Source organism: Schistocerca gregaria, chromosome 5 (assembly GCF_023897955.1).
Source record: "Schistocerca gregaria isolate iqSchGreg1 chromosome 5, iqSchGreg1.2, whole genome shotgun sequence".
Classification (NCBI taxonomy): domain Eukaryota; kingdom Metazoa; phylum Arthropoda; class Insecta; order Orthoptera; family Acrididae; genus Schistocerca; species Schistocerca gregaria.
The window spans coordinates 426,349,613-426,358,164 of record NC_064924.1 but is presented as its reverse complement, the minus strand read 5'-3'; positions in this window follow the sequence as shown (position 1 = coordinate 426,358,164).

Sequence of the window (8,552 nt, the reverse complement as noted above, 5' to 3'; positions counted from 1 at the left end):
ATATTTAATCAAATGGGTGTTCTTACGGAAAATTTAATACGCTAAATATTCGACTAAGACGAAACTTAGTATGAAGCTTCAGTTTGATATAAAAACATTAACTATGTGACCCAATTAACATACCTCTAGTAGTTTTCAAGTAATTTTCTGAGAACAAAATTTGGAACATAAACAACCTTATCTGTAATACATTAAGTATCATTTATATTAATGACAGGAAAGTCTTATTGTAGCACCTGATTACATCAATTAAAAAATAAAGTTATAACAAGTTTCAAGACTTTAATGTAAATAACAATTAATTAAAGGTCTCTTAAATATGTAGCTCAGAGGTCATGTTCTACTGTTGGTCACGTTTTGAAAATTCTAGTCGGCGAAGTTTAAGTTCAGTCTAGCTAAAACATTTTTACTGTAATTAAAGCCAACTTAACTCCATTCATACAGAACTTGTGAAGACTGTAAATAGATTCACGACAGAGCTTTAAATAATGTGTCTGAGAAAGCGGCCATTTAGAAGCTGCTACCAGGGAATAGAAAGGATAACGACAGAAGACCCGTTCGGCCATCCACTGCGCCCAAGTATAAATGCGCTCTGAGAGACAGTAAGACCCACTTCACACGGAGCTATCAATCGGGCCGCGTCAGTCGAACGCCGGCTTACGAACTGTCTGCGATGATGTCACAGCCAGTCTGCTGCTATACGCATGTTTCCAGTACAAATAGGATGTGAACTCGAGAGGACTGTACACCGCCGTGTACCGCTTACATTTCATGAAAGTAACTGTTTGTGTGCCGAACGCGACGTTAACAAAACCGCGTGGCAAGTTGTGAGATTATTTTCCACATCTGTGGCGAGCAATTAACTTTGGGATTAGAAACCAGGGCAAAGATCATTTAATCAGAATGTACCGAAGAGGTCGCCTTTGAACTGCTCATAGTGCCGTTTATGATAGGGAAATTATTATTATTATTATTATTATTATTATTATTGTTATTATTATTATTATTATTGTTAGTATCAGGAATATAATTTGAGCATGTGACCTTTTACTGGATATATGAGTCGCTAGAACTCAAAACTTTTATTTATAATCAGTTGCAGATACCCGCTGAGTATATAGAGAGTAGGACCAAATGGTTCTAATGGCTCTAAGCACTATGGCACTTATCTTAGGTCAGCAGTCCCCTAGATTTGGAACTACTTAAACCTAACTAACCTAAGGACATCATACACATCCATGCCCGAGGCAGGATTCGAGCCTGTGACCGTAGCAGCAGCTCGGTTCGGGACTGAAGCGCCTAGAACCGCTTGGCCACAGAGTAGGACCATTTATTTCAGTGGGCATAAGAAGAATGTGGACTTGCAGACTGGAAACTATGATCAGTATGTTCTCCATCGTTCTCTGGTTGACCACAAAAATAGTTTCCAGACTCTTGTAAAAGACGGCAAAGATTTATAATTGATTCGACGACCCAGAATACATTCCAAGAATTTGTCTGGTGATCTCCGTAGCTGATGGTATAAATTATTTGATTCTTCATGAAAATTCATCTCTGTGTAAATTTCACGCACAGGGCTGCTTAACTGCCTTATTTTCCTAAGTACAGCTAATTTTGTTGCCTTACTCTCGAGCTACATCAATCCACTGTATATGGGCGCCGTCGTATAAAAACAATTGTTCGGATCTAGTAACCATATGATAGTCGGAGATCGTCGCCCGCATGCAGGACACCCGAGCTCATCTCTCGATGCTGCCGTTTGGTGCTGGGGTGTCGCGTATTCAGACGTCACGCGCTGCCGGCCTCTTTTGATGCCTACGTAGGACGCGGGCTTCGCAGATCTGTCAGCCGCTCCCCACGACGACCTTTCGCTAGCTCCCAGAGAACGTGGGCGATGCCTTTCCAGTCGCGCGACTCATCTCCAACCAACTTCGCTCAGTGCGTTAACTCTATGGGCCTGCCACGCCAATGCAAAACCAGTTCATAAAGCGTGCCATACAAGACCTCCCGTGCAACATCGAGCCATATCAACCTCTGCCTGCAGCGTCTCGGAGCAAGCTTCACATCCAAGTTGCCACTCCAGTGCCATACTCCCACCGACGCCTGCTATACTGCACTGCCACAGCTAAAACCGGCTGGCGGTGTGTGCAGCGGCTCACAGATATCCATGCTCTCCAGGCCAAATGGAGGCACGGCCCGTGCTGGCATGAACTGCTAGGTGAGGCGGGAATTCAGCCATTCCGTCAAAAAGGCTTTTTCATTGCACAATGTGGTGAGTCATCGTTTCAGGAATATCTTTCTATAAAGTACGACGGGGCGCTCAGTAAGTGATGCATTACACTTTTCAGTTTCATTCAGGATCCCAATACGCTATATTGTTCCTCACTCTTTTTGCTACAAAACACAGTTTTTCAACTTCGTCTCCTTTCAATGCTACGGCCTTGGGGCATCTTACTGCGAGGACCTGTGTACCAGCATGGTACCATTATATTGGTCGACTTAGGAGCCAACGTCTTACTGCTTCACGTTTGTTACCGCTTCCCGCGCAATGCGCCCTTCATTGGGCCAAGTAGACTGACGTCCGAAAGCGCGAGACGCGGACTGTAGGGTGGGTGGAAAAGAACATTCCAGTAAAGTCTTGTGAGCTCCTCTCAGACTTGGGTGAAGCCATGTATTATCACGCATAATAAAACAGTTTGTGTTTTTATGGCGAGGAACATACTGCAGTAGTTCGTTCAGTTTCCTGAGGGCATCAAAGTTCACCATGTGCCATGGAGGAAGACATCATCCCTTTCAGAGCACCAGAAGACCGTTGCTATGACTTCACCGGTTGAGGGTACGTCTTTGGACTACTTCGTCACAGGAGAGTTGGTGAGGTGCCGCTCCATGGACTGCCGTGTTACTACCGGTTCGACGTTATGAGCCCTTGAGTCATTACCTTTGACGACGTTCGACAAAACGCTCAGCCTCGTAACGGGCAAGAAATTCCGCACAGTTCGCCGCTTTTTATGGTCTTCTGCCAGGCGGCTAGGGACCCACTGCGCCCACATCTTTCAGCATCCCAACTCGTGGAAGAGTGTGTCAGCGCTACCAAAAGACGTCTAATTGAGCAGCGAGATGTTTGCCATCCATCGATAACTACGAATGGTTGCAATAGTAACTTACACTTTGCTCAACGACTCACCGTGCTTTTGATCACTGCAAGGTCATCGTAGAGATTCTGCAAGCGCCTATGAACATCTGCGATGCGCTAGTTTTACACCAAAAGAACGTCAATGACAACACTCTGCTTGGAATACACCTCCGTTACAGACGCCATTTAGAAGGCTAGGTACAGGGCGCTCACCTATCGCAACTTCATGAAACTATAGCACCTGAAGCGGGAATATTTCATGATGTCCCAAAAAATTTCAGCATTTTTTTAACCGAAACTGATCGACAAAAAATCTGTTGACTTATTAATTGAACGCCCCTCACGCTTCCATGAGTTTGTTGTGTTTGGGGCAGTGATATGTATCTGACAATTTGATGTGTGCTCCCCTGTTCACCAACGAAACATATACTCAGCAAACCACTGTGATGTGCATGTACCACCTATATGGGCACCTTCCCATTTCATTTGCTTGTGAGACATGCGAAAAACTATTGCTGGAATGTCACTGTGAGTGTTGTCATTAGTCTATTCTTATACTGACAGTGCATACCGGAGTGGTACAGAGGTGGTTACACCGCACTGAAAGAGAGAACAAAAAAGAAACGAAAAGAAAAGAGAGGCACGATGAAGTATTTATCCGAATGGGACATAAATCATATGTCGTGTACATGTATAGACAAACCAGTGACTATAATTTCAGAAAAATTAGGTAATTTGTTAAATAGTAAGAGCTTCACAAACTGAGGAAGTCAATAATGCGTTGGCTCATCTCTGGCCCGCTGGCTCTTATGAAAGCAGTTATTCAGCTTTGCATTGATTGACACAGTTACCGGCTGTCCTCCTGCGGGATACCGTACAAAATTATATCCAATTGATGCGTTAGATTGTCAAAATAGCGTGCTGATTGGAACGTAATAGGCAGGGCCTGTAAATTGGGGAGAGATCCGGTGACCTAGTTAGCCAAGGTAGGGTTTGCCAAACATGAAGGCAAGCAGTAGAAAAACTAGTCGTGCGTGGCGGACATTATCTTTGTGAAATGTAAACCCATGATGACGCGGCATGAAGGCGAACAAAACGCGACGTTATTGACTTGTTCGATTTGTGAAGCACTTTCTAGTGAATAGGTCATCCAGTTTTTCCGAAATTGTAATCTTTTGTTTGTCTGTACACCTGCCGATTTCCGTCCCGTCCGTATAATTCCTTGGTGATGTGTTGCTCCTCTCGTGAATACGCTACTCGCCATTCCCGAGACAACATACAAAGTGCTTACGGCAAAACAGAAACTCCACTACTGCATGAGGGAGCCATCTCGTGCCCGGATTATAATGGCTGCAGGCATTTCCAGAGCTAGTGCCTTACTGGTGGGTCCATGAAGAGCTGACTACACGACATCCGACATCACGGGACGACCTGATGGGTCACCGCGTGTCACTATCTTAGGAAACGGATCGAGGATACTCTGACACACTGTGGGGGCGCAGCCTCACGCTCCCGTTTCGCTGCAGACTGTAGGCGTCAGCCCGGAAGACTTCACCGAATTGTTAGTCCAGAGGTTTCGCCAGACAGCCTAGCCGGCAAAGGAGTAAGCGGAATTCCTCCGTGTCTCTGGCATGAGGCGTTAGTCTTGGCTGACGAAAAGGCACAGAATGTGAATCATTAAGTATTAACTTACTAAACACGTTTTAGTAGCACTCAGATGCTCTACACATTCTATAACACCGTCTTCCCAATGTAACGGTGGGCGCACTACGCTCGTTTCAATTCGCGCCAGAAGTGGTTCTTCCGCGATATCAATATGACACTAACGTCTTGGAGTGACTGAGAAACCAGGAGAATCAGCAACAGCCCTCTGACGGTGTCCACACGCGTCAGTAATGACAAAGACGCGGTGAGTCCACAGAACATTTTATACTGGCCTGCTTTGTTGTTCGTTACGGCCTGAATTGGAAGTAAAGATTGCACTATAACGTGGAAAGAGACTTCCGTCAAATCTGAAGAACCTGTAGATCTGTCACAATTTATTTGGTACCCGTGAAGTGTAAGAGCTGTAGCCTAACTGAACATAGTGTACCATGTAGCAGAATGGTTCCAGTAACTTGCACCACTTACAGGCAGCAGAGTATTGTACCGAGTGTAACTGAGCAGTGATCTGACACAAGTTTTAGTTGAGATTAGTTGTATAAGTCTTCGGTGCGATCATGTCTCTTGAGTTTTGCTATTGCTTTTGAAAGAGTCTTGTAAGTGTAAAAGTTTTATGAAATTGCGCAAAGATGGCAGAAACATGACTAGCTAATCCAAGAGATGGTGTAGCCACTCTGATGGATCAGGTATCGAAATTGCAAGATGATAATGCTCAAAAGAAGTTGTACAATGATGACTGAAGTAAGGAACTAGAAGCTCTGCAACTGTGCAATAGTCACAGTCTAATTCCGATGAGATTGACGCCTTTGTGAGTGTATCCCCCTCCTCCATACATCCTTGAGTTTCTAACCTAATAACAAAATTGTCCGGTAAAACCACAAAGGAAGTTGCAGTATTCGTAAATGATGTATGAGCCACTGCCCAACTGAGTAATTTGTCAAATGAAATGAGTCTTGGATGGCTGATCTTCATCTGACGGTTGAGGCTAAAACGTATAGGATTAAATAACAAGATGCTTAACAAAGCTCGTTCACTGGGGTTTACGACAGATATACCGTAAACAGGTAGTGCCAGATTTTTTAATAGAGGAAAGTTGAGCGGATTAGATCCAAAACCCAATGAAATTGTCAAAGAATATTTTATAGTTTTCGAAAACTCAATGCGCAGACATATGACTTGACACAAAATCTAGAAGCGGATCAAATCATTCTCAGAAGTGGAGAAAATGGCTCTAGACCTCTTTCTACGGTAAATTCCTGCTGAACTCTCACATAGTCAGTATGAAGAATACTAATGACCTGGAAGATTTCGCTGCAGCGCCTCGAATTGCCACGCAGTTCCAGGACATCCTTACCAAAGCACGCAATAATCGCTGAATCTGTGCTTCCGAGGCTTCGACAACCCATCCATCACACCTGTACGTAGCAGTTTCCACTTATGACATCGGTCAGGGTGATTTCCTCGTGCTAATAACAACCACTATCTCCTACCTTAACAGAGAACAGCGTTTGCATTGGAGCTGCATTGTGGTTCGTGCAGTTATCAGTTTAATCCAAGCTTGCCGATGCCCTCTACGTTTTCGGATCTATTATGTTACAAAAATTACAAATCCCCTCTAAAAGCAGTGACTGTGTTTGATAAAAAGACAAAAATCTGGAATAAAATTTTCTGGAGCTGATTTTGGACCTCAAACATTTGTTTTGTCGAGATTACAACCACAACAAATACGAAAGTAGCGGAAATTTACGACAAATGCAAACAATTCACACTGGGAAATTAAATGGAAATTTACAATACGCCCATAACAAACTGTTATCCCACTCCAATCGACTTCGAAGATTATGATCGCGACGTAAAAACAGCTCTTACAATTATATCCTTAGAGAAAACTGGACAGCGAACGGGAAGAAGAGTTGTTCGCATTTTTGCGCTAATTACTAAAGAAAATCTCCTGGGTTTAAGAGAAAACGATTTCCGAACCAAGTATTGACGCTGCAATTTGTAGAATGCTCAACTGAAACTAGCCACATGAATTTTATACCTAATACATTTGTGGACACCACTCTTAAAGTTTGGAAATTGTTTCAAAAATTTAAGATATATACATTTGCAACTTAGAAATGCATTATGATTTTTGTTTAAATGAACCATTTTATTGTAATCCCTACAAATGATGCAAGCTATGCCAATTATACATATACTGGGTGGTGCATTGATCGTGACCGGGCCAAATTCCTCACGAAATAAGCGTCAAACGAAAAAACTACAAAGAACGAAGCCTTGAAGGGGGAAACCTGATGGCGCTATGGTTGGCCCGTTAGAAGGCGCTGCCATAGGTCACCGGATATCAACTGCGTTTTTAAAATAGTAACCCTCATTTTTTGTTACATGTTCGTGTTGTACGTAAAGAAATATGAATGATTTTTTTGGACCACTTAGTTCGCTTTGTGATAGATGGCGCTGTAATAGACATATGGTTCACAATTTTAGACGAATAGTTGGTAACAGGTAGGTTTTTCAAATTGAAATACAGAATGTAGATACGTTTGAAAGTTTTATTTTGGTTGTTCCAATGTGATACGTGTACCTTTGAGAACCTTTGAAAACGCATGCTGTTACAGCGTGATTACCGGTAAATACCAAATTAATGCAATAAATGCTCAAAATGATGTCCGTCAGTCTCAATGCATTTGGCAATACGTGTCACGACATTCCTCTCAAGAGCGAGTAGTTCGCGTTCCATAATGTTCACACAAGCACTGACAATGCGCTGTCGCATGTTGTCAGGCGTTGTCGGTGGATCACGACTGCAAATATCCTTCACCTTTCCCCACAGAAAGAAATCCGGGACGTCAGATCCGGTGAACATGAGGGCCATGGTATGGTGCTTCGACGACCAATCCACCTGTCATGAAATATGCTATTCAATACCGCTTGAACCGCACACGAGCTATGTGCCGGACATCCATCATGTTGGAAGTTCATCGCCATTCTGTCACGTAGTGAAACATCGGTAGAACATTACGTAGGAAACCAGCATACATTGCACCATTTAATCTGTCATCGTCCCGTAATTTCTCTTCTGCGCAGTGGCGGAACTGTACACGACGTTCAAAGTCGTCGCCATGCAATTCCTGGTTGATAGAAATATGGTACGAGTGCAATCGATGTTGACGTAGCATTCTCAACACCGACGTTTTTGAGTTTCCAGATTCTCGCGCAGTTTGTCTGGTACTGACGTGCGGATTAGCCGCGACAGCAGCTAAAACACCTACTTGGGCAGCATCATTTATTGCAGGTCGTGGTTGACGTTTCACATGTGGCTGAGCACTTCCTTTTCCCTTAAACTACGTAACTATCCGGCGAAAGGTCCGGACACTTGGATGATGCCGTCCAGCATACCGAGCAGCATACATAGCACACGCCCGTTGGGCATTTTGATCACAATAGCCATACATCAACACGATATCGACCTTTTCCGCAATTGGCAAACTGTCCATTTTAACACGCGTAATGTATCACGAAGCAAATACCGTCAACACTGTCGGAATGCTACGTGATACTACGTACTTACACATTTGTGACTATTACAGCGCCATCTATCACAATGCGAAAAAAAGGGGTCCAACTGAAACATTCATATTTCTTTACGTACTACACGAATATGTAATAAAATGTATGAACCGCTCGTAGTGTTTTGTTATTTGTGAATAAAATTGTTTGTAGTGTTTAGTTATTCACGACACAAGACTAGGGC